Raw genomic sequence first — 23,623 nt, forward strand, 5'->3', positions numbered from 1 at the left:
AGACACTCCAATTATATTATATTTATAGATAATAAATAATAATTAATAAAACCAATAAGATAAACCATATGATTAGAATTGAGCACAAAGAAAATTAAATAAATTTATTTTATATTTAACGACTGATTGTCGCCGGCGGCTTCGCTCGCGTTTGAGGGATTTGTAGTCAACAGTTTGACATAAAAAAGAAGCCTTTGTCTCGCCTTCAAGCTTGCTTCCAATTTATCAAATTCGGTTTGCCCGTGACGGACAGACGGTGTTACTTTTTCATTTATAATGTTAGTATAGATAAAATATAGTCAAAGAACACCATTGCCACGCATCAAGGAGTTCATTTAAGATGAATTCGTAACGATCAAACAGTATTCTTACAAGGAATGTTGTGTCACATAAAAAAGACGGGTTTTCATCACGTGCCGACGGTACCCTAAATAATTGAAGGATACCGAAAAAAATAAACCGGCGCCGCATTCTGTCATAATGAGTACTGAGTCATCGCGACCCTTCGATGCACGATTAAAAAGTACGCGATGACGTAACATTTGTTTATTGTAAATAAACGCGTACCTTTAAAGTCTTTAAGTTGTGTTGAACTCCGATACTGAGGGTTTTTCAACTTAAGCTATCCGTCCCTTCAATAAGGGTCTATAAACAACTTTTAGTTTGAAAAAGGATAGACAAAATTCTCGGCTTTTCTCAACTATAATATGGACGTATTATACAAATAAACCTTCCTCTTGATTCGCTCTGTGTATTGATGTAAACTGTATTGAAAGCCGTTGCGTAGTTTGAAAGATCTAAGCGTACAGATGGGAAGCGACTTTGTTTTATACGTAGAGATAGGCGCAAGTCCAATGATGGTAAGTTGTCACTGTTTGGAATATTACCAATCACTTACAAAGTATTGCTGTTTGGTGGTAGAATCAGTGGTGATCGTGTGGTAGTTAAGCATAGGGGCCACGCACAAACGGTACAGGGATGTTGCTCTGGCACCGTGGGATTCGAATTCATTTCGTAGAATAAACGAGATCTTAGGGTTTTGTGTTTATGAGGTGACTTCCTAAAACATTCTTATGGGGAAGGTGTAAAATCTATCCACTGTGCACTAAATTTATGTAATTTTTTTTTTTGGTTGGCAAACGAGCAGGAGGCTCTCCTGATGGAAAGTGATTACCACTGCCAATGTCTAATGTTTCCACGTCATCCTGCGCGCGCATCGCCCCAAAATAAGTAGAACTTCAAACATTACATGCTATAATTAAAATCAAAATATACTTTATTCAAGTAGGCTTGTACGAGCACTTTTGAATTGTCATTTTGCAGAACTATATTGAGTGAAGCTACCACCGGTTCCGAATGTAGATTCTACCGAGAAGAACCGCCAAGATAATGAGTTGTTACTCTTTATCAACATTTAAAATACAAAGTTATGTTAGTTGAATACAATTATATATGTATATGTCCTGCGTGGAAGTCAACAAGTATTAGCTCCACGCTTTTTTATCATCTATATAATCTTGTATTGAATAATAGGCTTTTTTTATTAATGTATTTTTTTTTACAAATGATTGGAGTTTATGTATCGGTAAAGTTAAAAATATCTGTGTTATTTTTTAGTTGAGCAACCTTGCCCCAAGAAGGATTTATTGAATTCGTCGGTCGGAAACCTGGCGTTATAAGCTTATGCTTTCGTCTCGTGTACATACAATGATTATCACTTATTCTATCAATGTTATCAATGATACATCGCTGGAGTCATCCATATAGCTAAAATGTCTTACTTAACATGCGCCCGAATCTTACGTAATGGTAATTTTCTCGTTAACCAAAAACGTTGAGAGGCTCTTTGTATTTCATAACCCATAATTCGGGTCATCGGACGTGTTTTGATAAACGTACATTTGTTATATCATTTATTTTATATGAGAACTAGCGACCCGCCCCGGCTTCGCACGGGTGCGACGCTGATACTAAATATACTACATAATGTCTTACAACGTTCACAGTTTTTCAGTTGATATATGTATATATCTATATGTATGTATTGCTCTGCCATTTCTGCACCTAGTTACGGCCAAACAGCAGTACTCCAGCCAGCCAGTGTAACAATAGGTACAGGGGACATAGAATCTTGGCTTCCAAGATTGGTGGTGCATTCGTGTTGTATGGAATGTTTAGTATATCTTACGGCGCGAACGTCTATGGGTACTGCTGAACAGACCAGAATCAGGTGGTTCATTTGTCCGTCCAACTGGAACATAAAAAAAACAGCGGCTAATGTCAAAGGAGATCAGCCAACGCAGGACGTATTATAGAGCAAGAGTACACCTGTACTTCTGTCAATTGTTCTGTCACTCTCATAATCCGATAGGGGGGGGGGGGAAGAATCTATTATTAAGTTATTTATTTACTAAATTTTTAATTTCACGGTTTAACTCGGAAAAATTTTCCATTGGACTTAACCTTGTGCAGCAATTCTAAAGTGCTTTCAAGCTTAGTTGGACGATGTATGTTTATTTTTTGTGCGTTACAGAAAAATATTAATGTAAGCTTATAATAAGTAATGTAATCTATATCTATACATATAATAAAATTGGAGTGTCTGTTTGTAATATTAAAATAACCGCGTTTTACTAAATGCATATGTATGTATACACGGTACATATAAAAATATACAAAAAAAAACATATAAAAATTCAGTGGTGCTTGCCTGGGTTTGAACCCGAAATCATCGGTTAAGATGCACGCGTTCTAACGACTGGACCATCTCGGCTCTATTTAATTAAATAACAGACACAATTAAATAAAATTGTTTTTATTTACAAACAATACGATATAAAAAAGAAAGGGACAGAGAGAAAAAGAAAGAGACGAAAATCTTTCTGCCAGTTCCCTCTACTGTGAGCGGCGTGAAGGAACTTCGTTAAAAAAGATATGTCCCTATCTATTAGTTCTTTAATGTTTAACGTATTACCTTATTTTACAATTTAAAAATGCACTCGTAAATTCGATGAAACATTTTGCGTACGTGATCAGCGTTAGAAAGTTTGGTAACTCCCTGAACTGTCGAAAAGTCAATCATAAGTAGTTTAACGATCCCGGAAAGATGGGCAACCTTGAACGGGTGATATGTATGCAAGATGCGGTACCAGCTGTAGGTCCGTCGCGAGCGTGACCACAGAACAGTACGGTTAGGATGTTGCATCGAACAGAAATTCAAATTGAACGTATTCAAATTGAACAGGGCTTCGCACGCGTGCAATGCTGATACTAAATATACTACAGAATGTTTTACAACGTTCACGGTTTTTCAGTCGTTAGACAATTCAAACCGCTATGTCCCTTCGTTTTAAATCTGTAATATCTTCGAAAATATTCATTTAAATTATATGCCGTAAAGGGCCATATTGATCTGTATTAAATACACATTGTATGTAAGGTAAATAAGCAAATAATGGCTTATCGTAAAAAGTAAAGGATAAAGGTTATTGTGGCTTATCCTTAAGAGATAGACACGTTGACGTGATATGATCGTGAATTCCATGCAGGTACTCGTACTGATCATATCCGCCTGTGTCACTTCTGAAATTTCTTACTCTATGTTAATTTGTATTTAAAAGGCAAGAATACATTTTATATATAAATACCAGGAAAATATAATCCTTCATGACGGTAAATTGGTCACGTAGGAAGGCATTTGCTGGGCAGATTTTGATAAAACGCTGTCTTTGTTTAGGAGGAGAATTAAGATTTTAATTTATGTTCTGCGTGGTATAAAACAAAGTCGCTTCCCGTCTGTACGTTTCGATCTACGCAACGGATTTTAATGCGGTTTCATCAATGAACAGATCGATTGAAGAGGAAGGTTTATCGGAAAAACGAAAATAATTCACTATGAAGCAAGCTTGTACCGGAAACAAGGAAGGACATGAATATTATTTTATACCTAACATCCCTTATATGTGCGAATACGCGGACGGCGGTTAGTTTATTATAAATGTTTTAACTATCGGTGTCCCAGCGAGGTATGTGGGAATATATCCTAAAACTGTCGATGGCCGTTCTCGATACAAATCGGAGAGGGTGAGGTGTCGTTATCACATATGAACCCTCTGTACCTCCCGTAGCTCACTCTCCTCGGAGTACGATCGATCGACGTTCCCTTTACTCACTAGGTTTACGTCTAGTATGTCTGAGAAATATATGCCCCACATATGTCCAGTATTTTTTCAAATGTTGTGACGTAGTTCTTTTACGCGGCTGACAGTAGTTTGCCAGTTATGAAAAGAAAAAAAGAAAAATCGTTATGTCAGAAGATCAAGCTTGCTTCATACGGAATTGGTGGTCGTTTCGCGCAAGCTCGGCTGTGTAGGTACTACCCACTCATCAGATATTCTATCGCTAAATAGCAGTAAGAGCCGAGATGGCCAAGTGGTTAGAACGCGTGCATCTTAACCGATGATTTCGGGTTCAAACCCAGGCAGGCACCACTGATATTTCATGTGCTTAATCTGTGTTTATAATTCATCTCGTGCTCGGCGGTGAAGGAAAACATCGTGAGGGAACCTGCATGTGTCTAACTTCAACGAAATTCTGCCACATGTGTATTCCACCGACCAGCACTGGAGCAGCTTGGTGGAATATGCTCCAAACCTTCTCCTCAAATGGAGAGGAGGTCTTAGCCCAGCAGTGGGATATTTACAGGCTGTTAATGTATGTATGTAATGTAAAATAGCAGTATTGTTGTGTTCCGGTTTGAATGGTGAGTGAGCCAATGTAACTACAGGCACAAGGGACATAATAACTTAGGTCCGAGTTTAGTTGAGCATTGATGTTTAAGGAATGACTAAAATTTCTCACGGCACCAATGTCTAAGGTGACCACTTATCATCAGGTGACCTATACCTCATTTGTTGATTGTAAAAAAATAGTAAATTCGTTTCCGTGATTCGACCGTGAAGGAGCAACAGACAGACATATACAGAGTTAAATTCGTATTTATAATATTAGTAGAGAAATAGAAGGTGCGAGAACCGCGTGCAAAAGTTAGCTTAATATGTAAACGAAGAATGTTTGTACGTTAGATCATTAGGCCAAGGTTAAGTGTATACGAAATTAATCTCCCCGTTTTTGTTTTATTTAGTTATGAAACCACTAAAATACATCTACTTATTTGCGGATTAACACACGCAATTCGTGTAGGTATCGTCCGTTCTCACTGCTGATGATTGTACAAGTGTCTATTTACTTTGACAGCGTTGCATATTGTATCTTCATGATGCTTATTGTTTAAGAAGGCACCGCCGTATCTGACTTAATCTTTTTACAAGTACTCATTTAATTTGTTAGGTTTTGCATATTGTTGCTGAAATAATGCGTCCTGTTTGATAAGGTTGATAAGCTCTTATTGATATTCAATAGTTGTCGTGTGTGATTTGAACCTTTTATCTTTAGTAATACGCACTAATTCAGGAGATACCGTCCTGTCCAACTGTTGATCCTTGTAGAAGTATTCATTCAATTTGACAGCGTTACATCTTGTATCTTCATAATTCGCACAGTTTCAGGAGGTAGCATCATATCTCACTGTTGATCTTTGTACAAGTATTCATTTAATTTGTTAGGGTTTGCATATTGTATCATGATTATGCGTACTGTTTCAGGAGGTAGCGCCCTTTCTTACTGTTATTATGTTGGCAAGTTTTCATTAAATTTCAACGGCTGTTGGTATTTGAATATACTATAAGCTCTAAGGATTAAGTAATTAAAATTAATAACGTCATATTAAAAACCTGTTCAAATAAACAACCTTTGTAGTATGTAAAATTTTGTCAATATCGTTGAATTTGAGTTCAATTCATGGTGACCATAAAATTGCATCATGCTAACCGAACCGATTCGTAAAATTAGAACTCCGTTTCGAGTTCTAATTCAGCGTTCGAGATTTGAGCTTAAATGATAAACACTTCGAGTTAAATTATATCGTGTTATTGTAAGCGTTTATGTATGCCTACAAACGACCTACCTGTCCTTTGACACGGGTATAATAAGTCGAAATTCTCGGCTTATCTCAATTATAATATGCGTGTTATACAAATAAACCTTCCTCTTGAATCGATCTGTTTTTTGACGAAAACCGCACTGAAATGCGTTGCGTGGTTTAAAAGATCGCGTTGTTTTTTTTTTATATATATACTTTACAACAGTCACGGGCTCAAAGGTGCCCGTGCCTTTTTTCACCATTTTATTTTTATAAATTTTGGCGTTATTTATATAGATCTTTAAAAATCCATATTAAATGTATATGATAATATATAATATATAAATATACTGTATATGGTAGTTTTTTTTTATTATGCTAATTACTGCAATCCAGCGGTCCCCGCTCCGTGCTCGATCAGAGAGAGTACAGCCTCGGCGACTCTGATGTCGCGTTTATGTATAGATGTCTTTAAAAGATCGCGTTATGAGACCGAAGTGATCGAAGAGATGTTTCATAAATAAATAAATTATACAAGGTAAGCTCTCGTGTACGGTCAATACTATATCGGGTATGGTATTTGACCATGGCCTAGCAGTACTTCAGGGTTTTGTGTGTAACTAGTTTTCGCAAAGCATGGTGGTGAAATTCGACTATTTATTCTTTTGTTTTTTTTTTTTGTAATATACGTAATGCATATATGTACGTAGGGAGATGGCAAAGATGACGGTACGTCAACAACGCCCATATAAATAAATAAATATTGGACAACATCACATACATTACTCTGATCCCAATGTAAGTAGCTAAAGCACTTGTGTTATGGAAAACCAGAAGTAACGACGGTACCACAAACACCCAGACCCAAGACGACATAGAGAACTAATGAACTTTTTCTTCATCGACTCGGCCGGGAATCGAAACCGGGACCTCGGAGTGGCGTACCCATGAAAACCGGTGTATACACTACTCGAGGTAGTAGGAGTATATATTTTGATGCTGTAAGAAATTTTGATTTTGAAGATTTTATAGTTAGTTCCGGTTTGGAGGGTGCGTGAGTCAGGTGTTAATACATGCACGAGGATAAAATACTAGTTACGAAGGTTGGTGGCCCTATTTACAGCCTGTAAATTTCCCTCCCTTCGAGGGGAAGGTACGGAGCATAATCCACCACGCTGCTCCAATTCGGTTTGGTGGATTCACATGTGGCAGAACTTCGTTCAAATTAGACACATGCAGGTTTCCTCGCGATGTTTTCCTTCACCGCCGAGCATGAGATGAATTACAAACACAAATTAAGTAAATGGAAACTCAATGGTGATGGTAGATTTACGCGTTCTAACCACTGGGCCGTCTCAGCTATTTAATACGCTGGTTATTTTTTCTTACAGCGTCAGTCAGGTGGCCCATTTGCTCGTCCGCCTACGCATATAATAAAAAACATGACAATAAGCGTACTAGCAATATAAAATCTCGTCACGATCACTAGTTCAAGAAGTCACGGTGACTTATGACGCCATGAGCACTTATGTCCGTATGAAACGATGCGCCAACCGCTTGCCTCTCGACCTCTGTAACCCTTTAAGGGCAAGCGCGTTTTCCAAACAATCGATTCGATTGTAATTTATATAATTGTAGAATATCTATATCATCTGTTTATGGAATGTGGCAAGACTCAGAATCAGATAAAGTTACTCTTAACTTATTTAAAAGCGTGTTTGTTCGATGTTGGATTTGTTCAGAGGATTCTGTCAGATCCTTTATCAGAATCTGCTAGGATGCTCCTGGAATTATATTTATAATGGCTATTAATATAAAATAATGTTTTAGAAAAAGGAAGAAGGGACAATGGGGCTGACGTACTTGTGTAGGACAATAGTCCCTAAATTAAAATAGAAAATAAAACAAAAAAATTTTAGGAGACCATAAAAAGTTATTCATCCCGTATTATTGTCTTTAAATTTAAATGGACCAAACAAAATAGTTTTTTATAAATCAATTTATTTTATGCACCCAACAATACTTTCTTCGGTTGGTTGTTAATTTAGTATTTTCCCTGACAGTCTCTTAAAAATGTTTCTTCGGTGAAATAGAATTAAGCCTATACTGAAGTTCAATTACAGCGAAGATCTGTCGATATGATGTTTAGTCAATAAGAAATATTGTAAATCGTCACAACTAACTTAAAGTCACTCTAGTGAGGATGTAAACTTAAAAAAAAAAAAAGACATTCGGCAGATTCTCATTGGATAACTTGAGCGAAGCCGGAATACGCTCAAAGTTTACGTCGAATAATTCAACGCTACGTATCCGGTTTAAGTTCAACTTAGGTATCTTCAAATATATGGATATATATTATAGATTTTATTTTCTGGTAATGGAAATTTACTTATGTAAATAATTTCGCGTTGTACAAATATTGTATAATTATGTAAATTAGTTCTTGACATTGAGAAAAAAAGCTCTAGATGGTCAATTTATTTATATTGTATCTTTACACATGTCGCGTGTCAATCATGAGGTTATAGTAGAAAAGACGGAGAGGGTACCGCTGGTTTTTTAGTGGGTGTTCCGGTGGCGCACTCGGCGCCCTGGACATAGTCGAGCCCCAAATACCCCTCCACTTCCATCACGTGGGGGAAGCGCGTAACGCGTTTTTCCAGCGAGAATAAAAAAAGGGTATTTACATGGTGGTAGGGCTTCGTGCGAACTCATTTAGGTAGATTAGTAGCAGTTTGGTTGTGTTCCGGTTTGAGGGCTGATTAAAAATTAAAATATTCTCTACTTAAGTAGGCTCATGAAAGCGCATTTGAATCGTCGTGTTATTGTTGATTTAAATGTAAAGCTACAACCGGTTCGGAAAGCAGATTCTACAAGGAACTCAGTAGGTAGTCTTTACTACAATTCCGATTACAGAGTATGTAAATGAAGTACGATCGAGTTTATATTAAATCCTGCATAGAAATCAATAAATACTACGTACACGACTTTTTATATTTAATATAATCTTGTCTTGCGTAATGTTTTATTTATTAATGTTTTTTTTGACATGACGCTAGGCACAAGGGACGTACCATGTTAATTCTCAAGGTTAGTTGATTATTACGAGCGAAGATAAACAATTAGATTTACATAGATTTAATATATAATAATATATCTCTATTTATAATACAACACTATTACACTTAACTACTTATAACGCTTTAGTTTTACTTTTAAAGTTAGAAAAACAGCTTCGTTGACGTTCAAAAGTGGGAGGGCCGACAGATCGTCAAATGTCGACCAATCGCGTCGCGTCGATCCAAGGTCATGCTTGTTTGTTTGTCTTTGTTAATGTTTTGAGGTTTTGAGGCTAGTGGAACTGGCTGGGGAAATTCGACATAGTTCATATCTCTCCGGCCACGAATGAGAAAATATGATATATATAAGATTTTAAATTAACATGGTAATTTTTATTACTAACAGTATTTGAAACGGGATATTTACCATTTTTTTTGTTTTTATTTGGTGGAGCTCGATATCTCGACATTATCTACGAATGTCGTGTTCACGAGGCTAGTGTTCAAGTTCAAGTTTTAAATACTGTTAATAATATTATATATGTCGAGTTCTATTCGTAGAGCTATATATATCAACATAGTTATTACTGTTCTAGTATATGAGGTGAGGTTGTATTTATGTGACCTCGTTTGAATAATCTAGACTATATAACGTATTAGCTTTAGATCCCGATTTTCCACGTGTATTGGAGATTTTTTTTTGTAATGATATCAAGTATGTTTAAGTACGATTTATGAGGACGTGAATTATTTTCGGGAGAGAGAGCCGAGATGGCCCAGTGGTTAGAACGCGTGCATCTTAACCGATGATTTCGGGTTCAAACCGAGGCAAGAACCACTGAATTGTCATGTGCTTAATTTGTGTTTATAATTAATTTCGTGCTCGGCGGTGAAGGAAAACATCGCGAGGAAACCTACATGAGTCTAATTTCAACGAAATTCTGCCACTTGTGTATTCCACCAACCCGCATTGGAGCAGCGTGGTGGAATATGTTCCAAACCTTCTCTTCAAAGAGGGAGGAGGCCTTAGCCCGGCAGTGGGAAATTTACAGGCTGTTAATGTAATGTAATGAATTATTTTATAGTATTATATTAAGTTAGTTTCCGCGACTTCGCTTGTATGTGAGGATGGATTTTCTTACGAAGCTTGCTTCAAAACAAATTTCATCAATTTCGGTTTAGTTGTGTTAGCATAACAGACAGACACACAGAGTTCTTTTGACGTTTCGTTTTGTGTAATACGCCTTATTTATTGATTTTTTTTTTTTAATAAAATATTTTAATTTATTAATTGGCAAATTTGTTAATTGAAATTGTAGTAAAAATATGTCGAATTTTATTATAGATACGAATACCTTGCCCCAGGGAGGATTTATTGAGTAAAAAACTTGGCTATAGAGAGGGTACTGCTGGCTCTTTAGTGGTCGAGTGCCACACACCCCTACTTAATGCGAAAGAAAAGCGTAAATGTGTTCTTGCACCGATCGAAAGGGGATGCAATTTCGGGGTCGGTTCACCGATGATTCTTAAGTCTTGGACCGTTCAGATAGTTTTTGTTGGGGAGAGGAATTCGTCAGATAACAACAGCATCCAGGCGTTTGTTATGGTTAAGTCTGTGCTGATCAAACCAATGGTATATCACGATTTTGATATACCATTCAAGCGGTCTATTCGACCGCGCTGTGCTAATTCGTCTGTCAACACACGCTGTGTTTGTGTTTGTTTAAACATCTCGTAATCACTCTAAAACTACCGGTTTCGTATTGCGAAGTGTAAAGCGTCAAATGTCCTTAAATACGTTAAGAATTAATGTATTATTTATTTAAATAAATATCAATACATTGTGACGGTGAAACTTAAATAAAAGTTTTTACACATAAATGTTAACTGAGAGTTATTTACAAAAGACTAGCGACCCGCTCCGGCTTCGCACGCGTGCAATGCTGATACTAAATATACTACAGAATGTCTTACAACGTTCACAGTTTTTCAGTCGTTAGACAATACAAACCGCTATGTCGCTATGCGTTTTAAATCTGTAATATCTTCGAAAGTATTCATTTAAATTACACGCTGTAAAGGGCCGTATTAATCTATATTAAATGCGCAATGTATTTAAGGTACTTAATTGGATAAGTATTATTGCTGTATTGTTTAAAATTGTTACGAAAATAAGCCATTATTTCTCGTAAAAATTAAGATTAAAAAAAGGGTTCTTGTGGGCTATCCATTTACGATATCACTTTAGAAACCTCTAAAATTATCAGTGTTTCTCTACTATATTGTGCATGTATTATACATATAAACCTTCCTCTTGAATCAATCTATCTATTAAAAAAACCGCATCAAAATCCGTTTTCACCATGCTGCACCAGACAGACACATGCAGGTTTCCTTTACCGAGCATGAGGTGAAAAGTGAGTAAAAAAAAAAAAGTTAAACTAATGTAAAAGTTTATCGGATTTTTAGTTTTTGCGTTAAAATGGAATATACGAACAGACATACTATACTTAAATACTCGTGAAGTATTTGAAAAACAATAGACACAATAAATTAATAATAAAATGGTATTTAAGATCAAATGCGGAAAAACCTCCATGGTCATAAATTTATTTATGAACGTTGGTGGGAACTTGAAGTGTTTACACTCTCCGAGTTTAATTTAACCTATCGTGTTGTCAATATCGGAGCCTTGATAATAATGATTATGACAGTTGAAAATATTCATAAGGCTGTATAATGCAGTACCTTTGTCTGGTGGCTGTATAAAGTTTTTTGACATGTTAGTTGCCTTTAGTGTATTTCATCTTTATTTTGTTTTTTTTTTTTTAATTTAAGTGTGACCTGCGTTTTTTTTAATAACAGTTTGTATCATAATATAAGATTGTGAATATTTTTTATCGTTATTTGTCATTTATTTATTTATTAAATTAAATATGGCACACTAAATATACTGTTACAGTTAACAGCTAATATTTATATGTATATATATATAAGCAACATTTAAGAGCTATGTGATAATCCTGAATTCATAAAGCACATTAAAAAAAATCATACTATACGGCAGTATAAAGTAACACCTTTGTCTTTTCCTTATAGGGAAAAAATGTTTGTTTGGCGGGAAAAAGTTGCATCGTTTCTTTTCTAATAGAAGTTTTTCTTTGTTTTAATGTTATGGGGTTTTTTTATTATATTTCTAACTATCTGTAATTCCCACTTGGTTTTTATTATAAATTATTATTTAATTATTTATTATAAACGTTTAAATAATAACAATAATTCTTGTAAAAAGAAACTTTGTATCGCTAATTATAACAATTTAAACTAGTATCGCGTGTCGATGAAATTTTCTCGTTTGTTTTTTTTTTAAACTCCGATGCAAAAAGAGGTTATAATTGTTCAATGCTTGTATCTGTATGTCTGTGTGTGGCATCGTAGCTTCTAAGCCGTTACACACAATTGATTCCAGATGAAGGAACTCATCAAAGATCAACAGTATAGACATGAAATTTTTATATATCTACACAGTATGGAACAAAATAGCTTCCCGCGTTCTGTACGCTTGGATCTTTGTAACTACGCAACGGATTTTAATGCAGTTTCTATCAATGAACGGAGCCATTCAACAGGAAGGTTTATATATATATATTCCGAGAATTTCAACTTTCCTAGCCGGCTAAAAAACAAGAATTTATCTTTTTTGTCTCTGTGAAACCAGTACGCATAGCTGGTAATATATATAAAAAAATGTTTTATTATTAATATATTATGCAAAAATCGTTACATTTATTCATAATTCACTCCTAAGACGGTTAAATGGGGGATGAGTGTTGGTATATCAGTTTGAATTTTGAATGTTTCTTCGGGTTAAAGAACTTTTATCGCTCATAAAGAATATTACAGTTCACTTTTACAATGGGCATATATCTTGTATACAAAGTTTGTTTCAGTGGCAGTATATGTGGCAGTACATATCACCAACGACTCCCCCCAAAAAAAAAAACAAAAGATTGTATACATTTAAATTTTAGCAAATTTAAATTTGAGTTTTAAATATAGAATATTTTTATTTGTTGGTTTTTTGATTAATGTTAGGCGGATGACAACTTTGACTGCCGCTATGATACTCAATGCTGAGTATGTACCACTACATAGTATATAAACAAAGTCGCTTACCGCTGTCTGTCTCTATGTACGCTTAGATCTTAAAAACTACGCAACGGATTTTGATGCGGTTTTCTCTTAGTGATAGAGCGAGAGACTCGAGAGGAAGGTTTATATGTACAACACATCCATTATATAGTTGAGTAACACTGATAATTTTAGAGGTTTCTAATGTGAAGCTTACACTGCAAACGCTGGCTGAACCCTACGAGATAGATCAAAATAATGTACTACAGTATTGTAAACCTTAAAACGTTCTTCAAAAAAGTCCGCGATGGCTTATGTCTATCTCTTAGGGATAATCCATATTGCACCCGTGCGAAGCCGGGGCGGGTCGCTAGTTAGCAAAACAACGTATTAAAAAAAAAGTAGTGCTTCCAACGCGCGATCTAAAGTACAAAACTTGATTAAATATAATTTACATATTTTTTTTTAGACGGGCATTGGACAAACTAAGTCGCCTTAAGGTCATCTTATAAAATATTAGCAACACGTGTATCCCTTGGGCCTGTAATTAGTTACGGTGTTTATGGAGGCAGATCAGACCTTACGCCGTTATATATAAAAAATTTAGTTTTTTTTTTTTTAAACAACATTTCAACACTTTAGTGTATGATGTTGCCGTCGTAACGTCGATTTTAAAACTTGCACTTAAATTGGCAACCTCTAAACCTCCACGGAACAGTCTTGATACTTATTAAAGTAATATTTGGATAAAACTTTTAACATACTAGCTGAACCTGTGGCTTTTCACGCGCGTAATTTACGAAACTTTAACGAACCGTCAACCCCCATTTCTTGCCGTCCTTTCCCGGTACTCAAACTATCTCGATGACAGACTTAATCCGAATCGGTTTAGTTTGATTTCGATTCGATGTTTGACAATCTGTTGGTTTTATAAAAGTTTGATATTTTTTTTTCTATCGTATTAAGTTTATGTAAATCCTCAAGAATACCAGTTATTTCTGTGATATAAACCTCGTTGAAACTATTTACAAAAATATGGTTAAAAGTAAGTTTATGATTCCGAAACCAATTGACCTTAACGTAAACATTCTATGAACACTTTTTATACGTGTGATGACGGGAACGTAGTTAGTTTAACTGTGTATATCGCAATATGATTTTTTTTTACAATAAAACAAAATAAACATACAAAGTGATACGTCTTTAAGGGTGTAAACAACATTGGCCTGATGATTGTTGGAAAATTAGAAATTTGCTTGATAAACTGTCTTTTGTGGTTATGTATCGTTTTTTTTTTATATATAATGTATATAATATCAAAACTACTTTCGTAAGTAAGAGAACGATTGCGCACGCGCAGCTCGTTTTTTTTTTTTTTTTATAAATGTGTTTTATTATAAGTGTTCATAGTAAGTTTAGAAATCCTTGAAGCGACTTTGATGAATAATTTATCGATATTTAAAGGTTTTTGTTTTTTATGGAATTTTTTTTTTTAATATTATTTTAAATAGATCAATTGCTTATTTTTTTTTTTGAATTTAGATTTTTTTTTTGTGTATTGTAATGTTTATGTAGAATAATATTTTATTATATTTATTGTAATTAGACGAACATACTTTTTAAAACACTTTTTTTTCACTCGTTATGTATATTTCAAAACAGAACACGTTCAATGTATTTGATTTTCGAACGCGGTCACAAAACTTCAAGACTCGACTCGACTTAAAAGCACAACACTGTTAGTGAACGTACGCGTGCGATCGCGTCGACATCTACACGCAGACTGACCGTCGACTCTTGCGCAGGTGTGTTTTAGCATTGATCAATGCCGGATAGTGTTATGCGGCGTGAGTAATTCGACATTTTTAGTTTATTTTTTTTTGTTTTTTTTTAATTTTTACTATCGTTTTCCGTTCCAGTTGTACTATCTTGGTAGTGTGGATGGAATGTTTAGTTTTGAAATTAGTTTACTCAGGGCGTAACTTTGACTCATCAAAGTTATCAAGTAACTTGGTTATGTATCTATACTCAAGTCTTAAATATTTTGTAATTACGATTTCGTTTAATAGTTTTTATTGTTTTCTAAGATCATTCATTTGTACATTAAATCGCGTGGGCAAGTATTTTTATGTGATTTATGTTGTGTTGTTAATTTATCTCGTGGTCAACTCGGATGGTAAGTATTGGCAGGATACATTTCATGGTGGAGCACCGTAGTGCAAAGACTAAAACTGTGATCTTGATTCAGATGTCATGAATTTTCGCCTGCGGTTTCGTTCACGTTTTTCGTTGTCAGTTATTGTATACACAATATTATTTTTTTTATAAATGCTACCCCTTGTGTTATTCTGACGTATAAGCTATTTTACTGTAAAGTTTCATTAAAATCCATTCAGTAGTTTTTGTGTGAAAGAGTAACAAACATCCAAACAAAGAAACTTTCGCCTTTATAATTTTAATTTAAGGATTTACGAGATGTTTTAGATTTAGAGATTTTTTTTTTTTTATTATGTAGGGAGGCAGGCGAGCAAATGAGCCACGTAATGGTAAGTGGTCACCACAAACAAAAATGGCGAGAGAAGGCTGTTTGAGCCAGTAAAACCAAAGGCACAGGGGACATCTTAGTTACCAAGTATGGTGGTGCATTGGCGATGTAAGGAATGGTTAATATTTCTCACAGAACTAACGTCTATGGACGGTTATGCCCATTTACCATTACGTAGCCAATCTGTTTATGGACGATAAAGATGTTTCTGTTTAAAAATGAAAGTTGATACACTGACATTATTAATACGAACTTTTAGTTTTACGACTTTGACGCAATTGTTATGTGTACAAAACGAACGTTGTGCAATACTTTCGGTTTTAAAACGTATTGGTTATCTTTAACTGTGTTAGTTAAAGGCGACGTTCTGACCGCACCTCTCTATGATACATCTGATATGACAAAGAACTGTAATGGCAGGTTATATGTAGTTAAAGAAAAACTTATATAGAATCGGAAAACGTAGCGTGGGCAGACCTATAGCTGTGGAGCACCTTGGGGGCAACTTTGTCCAGCAGTATATGTGTCTCGTTGTTCTAGTGGCCATATGAAAGGCTGTATATTCTGATGGTATGGGTAAAAACTCCAGGTCGGGCTGCTAAAAGTTATTAAGTTTTTCTATCGAACAAAATGTCAGTGACAACCCGAAGTCTGGATGTTAGAAGTGTATAGTTGGTTGGTTGGTTGGTTGGTTTGTTTGTCCGTTGGTTCTACGCCTGAACTTTTTCCTGTCGTATCGGATTTACCGTGCCATCAGATTAGGGGAGTGTTGGAATAGAGATTGCATCAGTGTTCGCACATGCCTGTGCACTATAATAAGTCCAGAGTAGTCGGCTAGTTAGGACGACAACGTATGTCGCAGCAGTAGTTTGTGTTAAATGACTTTTCAAATTCGTACTATGATTAAATTCCCATGATTCATTGTCAAGCTTGTAAATACTTGTTAATCATTTGTAATCTATTTCAAAAGCCCTCGTCGGTGCCTTTGATCTATGGTCATATTGGCGGATGTTTGTTTTTCATAAGTGACATACCTTAACGTTATTCAAAGGAAACGAACCGTTCGTCACCTGTAACGTTGACTCGTGTGTCCGGTGAACTTATCTTTCACTGAATAATGTTGTAAGTTGTATGAAAACGATTGTTAATTTTTATATTTCAATACAAAATCAGCGACATATGATATGATTTAATTATATTCTATGATAATTTGTGTAGTTTAGTTTATGCGAGATGAATTTGAGTTTGGAGAACAGTGTTTAATGTGCTTCCTTTTTTGTAATAAGTATTGGGCGCTCATTGATCGATATTCGTCATTTATTGCTAGCAAAAATATATAAGACATATTGATTCAAAAGATAATTAAAATCAGGCTCAACGGGACGATACCTTGTCGTTATAACAATAAAAAAAAACAGATTAAAAAAAAAAAGTGTCATTGTTTTTTGACTTTGACATCATTAGTGGTATCTGTATTAATTCGCACATTGATTAAATAATTTGTGCCCTCCCGGTAAGAAGCCACAAAAAAAAAAAAAATCTGTATATGTGTATCATGTAACGCGCGGTACTGTGTGTGGAATCTTTATTTTAAATAATTTTATTACAAATTACAATAGCATTCTGCGCTCCTCCATATATATTTTCGAATCAATAATATATAAATGTTTAATACAAATCATTTTTATATACGCTTAGACAAGACGGGTAGGTACCGCCCACTCGTAACATTATCTACCGCCAAACAGCAGTACTCAGTATTGTTGTGTTCCGGTTTGAAAGGTGATTGAGTCAGTAACTAATCGTATCTTAGTTCCCAAGGTTGGTATTGCATTGAAGATTTAAAGGATATCTAATACTTTTTACAGTGAAGATGTCCATGGGTGGTGACTTATCAACAGGCCACGTATCAGTCCGTATTCTGTCTGTTCGTATTATAAAAGAAAAAAATACGTGTACTTCTCGAGACGCCCGACAGGAGTGATAACTTAAACAAATCTAAGTTGAACTATTCAACATTGAAATTGTTAAACTTGAACTTGAAAAAGCTAAGGTTATTACTTAAATTTTATGTATATTAATTTACATTACATTAACAGCCTGTAAATTTTCCCACTGCTGGGCTAAAGGCCTCCTCTCCCTTTGAGGAGAATGTTTGGAGCATATTCCACCACGCTGCTCCAATGCGGGTTGGCGGAATACACATGTGGCAGAATTTCGTTGAAATTAGACACATGCAGGTTTCCTCACGATGTTTTCCTTCACCGCCGAGCACGAGTTGAATTATAAACACAAATTAAGCACATGAAAATTCAGTGGTGCCTGCCTGGGTTTGAACTCGAAATCAACGTTAAGATGCACGCGTTCTAAACTGGGCTATCTCGGCTCTTGTATATTAATATGATAATGTAATGCCTGCCTATCGCTGTCGTATGCGTAAGAGAAAGGAAAGCAAGACAGACTGGTAACGCGTTACGTAACGAAGCGGTTCACGCTCCTATAAGAAGTTATCAATTAAAAAATTTGATGGAGTTGAATTTTTTTTTTTCAATCAAATCATAATTGTAATAGAAGCGTTATGGCATGACGCGATCCAAATCAGGTTTTGCCGTTCATTAAATTAACATTCACGAATCAGTGCAGTAGTCAGCGGTGACCGGCGTTCGGTATGTAAATATTTTGCAAGACAATTGTTTACGATATATTAATATGAGTAATTGATAATAAATATAACTAAAAATGTATTTAAAGCAAGCTCTTATGTACAGTCGGGGTAAGAAAAGGTTCGTCGCCTTAAGGACTATTTTCGTGTGAGTATGCGCGATAATCTGCTTTACCGTTTGAGTATGACATATTGTGTCACAATGTACACTATTTTGAACCTTGTTATCATACTGTGTTAGTTTAATTTTATGTGCAGTCTTCTGTTTAATGCTTTAGTTTCAAAATGTACTAAGAGTTGAATTTGAAAACTGACGAAGGTTTTCTTACCATGACTGTACAATAAAATAAGGGGTGCGATACCCGGTTCGGACGTAATACAGACACAATGAAATAAATGAACATCGTTTGCCAATAAATCAATGACGAGGAATCAATTCGATAATCGAAATCCCCGTGTTAACAAAAACTAACCAAAGTATAATAATATCACAGGAAAAGATGGAAGGGAATTGTCGCCTGTCGTACATAAAGCTTTTTCCTACGGAGTTAAAATTTTATATATATATAAGCATGAATTGATCTTTACTCTATTCCAACCGTAACATGAAAAGAGCCAATGAACATAGATTTGACAGCAAATTGACGCGACATCATTGGTCGAGAGCTCGATTGATCTATGATATTCACTGTGGATTCGCGATTTTGCGAAAAGATGCCGTTTTGAACGTCGACGAAACTTTTATCGGAATTTTGGAAGTTATATTAAAGTGTATATAAGTGGTTAAGTGCAATAGTGTTGTGTTATAAATAAAGATATATTAATCGTAAACTCTTAGTAGTGCACAATATAGCTGAGTTATTAGCAAATCGTATGTAATACGTGAATCTAAGGTTTGTTTGACGTTTCTCTGTCTTTCTCTAACTCTCTGTCTATCTCTATTTTATAGGGCTGTATGAAACATATTTTATTATTGCATTAATTCAAACGGGATTTTTAATAACAATTTTATTCCTTATCCTTTAATTACTCTCAAACGTTGTTAATTTTTTAACACGCTTATATCAGCTTCACTTGTAACTATGCATGTAAGAAAATCTTGGAATCTTAATTCGACCCACTTCCCGGTCTTCGATTAGGATGACATTTTGCACACGCTCCGAGTTCCGATGACAATACATGACTAGCTAAGAAACGTCATTACGAATCCAATATGGCGGCTGTTTGAAATCCACCCCAATGATACGGATATCAAATGAAAGGGTTTGCTGTCAGGAATACGAAAAAAAATCACGTGACTTAAATCCAATATGGCGGACGTCCAAGATGGCGGACTGGCTGTTTGACATGATATGGGTTTGCTTTTGGAATTTTTAATGTGTGCTAAAAGCGTGTTTTTTAGTTATTTAAACTATTTATAATTATTTCATAGTGTCTCTTATTTAATACATAATATAAAGCGGAAGTAACATCGTTCCAACCGCGTGTTCCAGACACCTCTTCCTTATTCTCAGACTATTACTCGAAGTCGTTTTTTATTGTTCATAAATTTTTTTTTAATGATTTTAAAGTGTTATCGTTGTGACACCAAAATTGTTCAGGAAAACATAGTTATGTTATATATGTTGAATAGCCGAAGTCGTTGAAACATAGTAATATAAATTAACCGTTTCTCGCTAGTAATTGTATTGTTTTAGAGATCCGCATCGATAGCAAGAAAGCCATACGGTGATATGCTGTTAGCGATTCATGATTAATTTTTTTAAAAAGCGTAGAGTTAATGCTTGTTGACATATATATATATTTATATATTATAATTGTATTTAACTAACATAACTGTATGTTTAATAAATAAATATTAATAAATATTGGACAACATCACATACATTACTCTGATTCCAATGTAAGTAGCTAAAGCACTTGTGTTATGGAAATCAGAAGTAACGACGGTACCACAAACACCCAGACCCAAGACAACATAGAAAACTAATGATTTTTTTCTACATCGACTCGGTCGGGAATCGAACCCGGGACCTCGGAGTGGCGTACCCATGAAAACCGGTGTACACACTACTCGACCACGGAGGTCGTCAAATTTTGTTTTTATACAATAACCTTTCATCACCAAACAACCCACCCTCGGAACTGATGATGTTATGTAGATTGTGCCTTGTTCACACTGGCTCGCGTTTGAGGGGAGGGGAGAAGGTATTTAGTTATGTGTCATCTATGTCATCGAAATCTGTAGGTTGTCAGTAGTGCGCATAAGAATCAAAGAGATCCACGCTCGCGTTTACAATAATAGTAGGATGTATGCCTCGATGGTCTAGTCGCTAGATATAAGGCCGCAGATCTCGATGTTCTGGCTTCAAAGCCCAGGTCGGGCAGATCATATTTTATTCGGTTTACGTAACGAATGATTCTCAGTTACAGCCCTGAGTCTGGAAATTGGAAGTGTGTGGGTCCGTGCTTCGGAAAGCGTGTGATGTCGTTTGTCCTGGCCCTCAACTTAACTTCAGGTCGTATTGGATTCGACGTCCCATCGGATTATGAGTGTTAGGGGAATAAAGAGTGCACCTGTTTACACAGACACGTGCTCTATAATATGTCCTGCGTTGGCTGGTCTCTCTTGAAATTGGACGCCGTGACAGAAATCGGTCAGGACGATATCATGATCATAATTAGTAGAATTTATCATACGGAACCATTCTGTAGCAAAGTAATGTCGCCCTTGATTGTGTTTTTTTTTTTCAAATGGATCTTGGTCGTAGGACTCTGTGCGAGCCCGTCTGGGTAGGTACCACCCATTCATCAGATATTTTACCGCTAAATAACAGTACTCAGTATTGTTGAGTTCCGGTTTGAAGGGTGAGTGTGCCAGTGTAACTACAGGTACAAGGGACATAACATCTTAGTTTCCAAGGTCGGTGGCGCATTTATGATGTAAGGAATGGTTAATATTTCTTACAGGACCATTGTCTATGGGTGGTGGTGACCACTTACCATCGGGAGGCCTGGCTAATATCCTCGCCCGCCGAACTATGCCAAAAATATATATGTATATTTATTGTAAACAAACTATTAATAGATATTCTTGTTACCTAACACGTATAATATTCGGTAAAAACAGTTAATATTTAAATTTATGTTAATTTATTAGCCATAAATATGTTATTTTTATATTTAGATATAAAAAACGAATACAACTATTTTTATAGGTTTTATGCGATTAACGTAACGTTGATATTTTGTATATTTGTTGAAATGACTCAGTGGTTAGAATACCACTATCTTAAGCGAAGATTTTGGGTTCAAATCTAAGCACCATTAGATTTGCACGTGCTTAAGTGAGCCCACTAAACTACTCGAACCGTTCTATTATCAAAGTGGTTTCATCATTTCGGCGCTAAATGAAGGCGAGTGAGTGCCTTGCTTACAATGAAATCAAAACAAAACCTGAAACATAGGTTTCGAACTTCCTTCGAAATTGTTTGAACAAACGCTAACCTTTGCGGGAGACCCACTAGTTAGTGTTAGAGTATCGATAGTCTATCGATAGTATTGTCACGTGTCAATACTATCGATAGCTCCCACTGGGAATTGGGAAATACTATCGATAGTATTACTTTTAACTTTACCTATCGTTAGTCCAAAACTATCGATAGTATCGCTCACTAGTATTGCTCACGGAGAGTTATCGATACTATCGATAGTGCTATTCCTGTACAGTTTCCGAGGCCAACTATCGATAGTTAAGCCAACGATGGTTCAGCAACGCTGACTCTAGTACAATATTAATATGTAAATCATTTGTACGAAACGTCAGCGCGATTTAAAAGACTAGTGACGCCATCTAGTTTTTTTTTATGAAAACAAAACTAGCTGACAAACGTCGTATTGATTAATAAAATTTAATACTATGCATGTGTTGTCTAATACTGTTACAATGTATTTCATTGTAGCAATTTATTTTTATTTCCTATTGAGTCATTGTGATTGTTTAACCGACACGTTCAGACAAAGAGGGTAAAGCGTTTAGTCTATTATATTCAAGCTAACCGTCCCTTCACACGGGTACACAAGGATATATACACAAATATATATTTATAAAATAACATACACATGAAAAGAAAAGTTTTTGTTTTTTCCGGTTAGAAAATCGGTTCAGCGGCTTAAACGTGAAGAGATAACACGCAGAGCCGTCTCAAGCTATGCTGGGGCCCTTTTAGATTGCCCTTGCCCTTGGCTAGATATTTTTTGGTTTAATTTGGTAATTTGTTGGTTCTTCGGGGCCCTCTCGGGATGGGGGCCCTGGGCACGTGCCCCATGTGCCCTCTGGTAAAGACGGTAATGGGTAACAGACAGAGTTACTTTCGCATTTATAATAGATGGACTGGCATTTGTATCACCTGATGGTTAGTGGTCACCATTGCCCATAGACATTGGTGCCGTAAGGAAGTATAATCATTCCTTGATCTCCGACGCGCCTACCTTGGGAACTAAGTTATTACGTCCCTTGTGCCTGTAGTTGCACAGCTCGCCCTTCAGACCGGAACAAAACAGTACCTATCTGCTCGGCGATAGAATGTATGGTAAGTGGGTGGTACCTTTGCCAGTAATAAGTTTAACATTTCTCTGATCTGACTGATCACTTCAAGTCACCAACATTACAAGACGTACATATAAAATCAGTTCTAAGTATTTTTTTTGTTTTACTCCAATCGAACTGTAATTGGTCGATAGCACGATGACGTAATAAACAAACAACCAATCAGCGATCAGTATTAAGACAGATCGTTAAAAACTAGTTATTCTAGATAAAATTACCTAAGTATTTCGTAATAGATAAATAATGATTCTAATTAAAAATTAAGTAATTAATGTAATGAGTCTTTGAGCACGTTTTTTTTTTATCTATCGAATTTTATGTTATCTGTCACGAAGGTGGTATTTTTTTTTTTTATTTTATCTTAAATATCTCTATGCGCAGTTGATTATAGAATACAGTGTAACTGTCGTGTCGGATATTCTAGGAATATAGTCATTGGATAACAAGTTAGAAGATTACATTAGCAGCCTGTAAATTTCCCACTGCTGGGCTAAGGCCTCCTCTCTTTTTGAGGACAAGGTTCGGAGCCTATTTATCGGATATTTCACCACGCTGCTCAAATGCGGGTCGGTGGAATACACATGTGGCAGAATTTCGTTGGAATTAGACACATGCAGGTTTCCTCGCGATGTTTTCC

The 23,623-nt window shown here is 35.7% G+C and overlaps 2 protein-coding genes across 5 annotated transcripts in view; one reads left to right on the plus strand and one right to left on the minus strand.

Moving 5' to 3' along the window:
- The window catches only part of LOC125075158, a 51,941-nt gene extending 37,007 nt beyond the window's left edge, over nucleotides 1–14,934 (minus strand). The window contains exon 1 of the mRNA XM_047686779.1: nucleotides 14,787–14,934. The gene's annotated coding sequence lies outside the window, so the exon portion shown is untranslated. The remainder of the gene's footprint in view (nucleotides 1–14,786) is intronic.
- Nucleotides 1–23,623, plus strand: part of LOC125075156 — a 95,050-nt gene that overhangs the window by 40,885 nt on the left and 30,542 nt on the right. The gene's annotated exons all lie outside the window — the stretch shown is intronic.

The sequence above is a fragment of the Vanessa atalanta genome, chromosome 30 (assembly GCF_905147765.1).
Source record: "Vanessa atalanta chromosome 30, ilVanAtal1.2, whole genome shotgun sequence".
NCBI lineage: Eukaryota > Metazoa > Arthropoda > Insecta > Lepidoptera > Nymphalidae > Vanessa > Vanessa atalanta.